A 574-nucleotide genomic window follows, 5' to 3' on the forward strand; every position below is an offset into this window, starting at 1 on the left:
TGTCCCAGGGACCGGCTCGTTCCACGGGGTTTGTGCCCCAGCGGCCACCGCGGGCGGCCTGGGAGCTGCGCAGGAGACCGCGATGGAGGGGCCTCAGAGCAACCACCGCACACTAAACGCAGTGTCCAGCACATGCTACAGGGACAGGATCGCAACAGTTTCCCACTTCATCCTTTAAAACGCTGAAAGGACTCTGGGCTCGCTCTTTCCCCTGGAGCCCAGCTCGGATCCTGCTCCCCTGCAGCCGCAGCAGGCGCAGCCCAGCCCTGTACCGCCCCACTGCAGTGACTGCACCAACGGAGAGACTCAAACCCGCTCTTAGAATTTATGTGGAATCTGCTCAGGGAATTTTAACACTCTCCCTTTGTTTCCTCCCTGCTGCAAAGATTCCAGGTGAACTCACGCAGTGCTGGGAGTTGGATGTTTGGAGAAGGAAGTTGGGCTGGGGTCCCATATGGCTTAGAAATTGTTCAGGAAACTTCCCAGCCATCCATCCCAGAGCTCCCGTGCCAGTAACACTCCTGCCCCTCCAGGCTGGCGCTGAAGCCCCTTTGCAGCAGCAGCTCCAGAGATT

The sequence above is a fragment of the Corvus brachyrhynchos genome, unplaced genomic scaffold, assembly GCF_000691975.1.
Source record: "Corvus brachyrhynchos isolate BGI_N302 unplaced genomic scaffold, ASM69197v1 scaffold479, whole genome shotgun sequence".
Taxonomy (NCBI): domain Eukaryota; kingdom Metazoa; phylum Chordata; class Aves; order Passeriformes; family Corvidae; genus Corvus; species Corvus brachyrhynchos.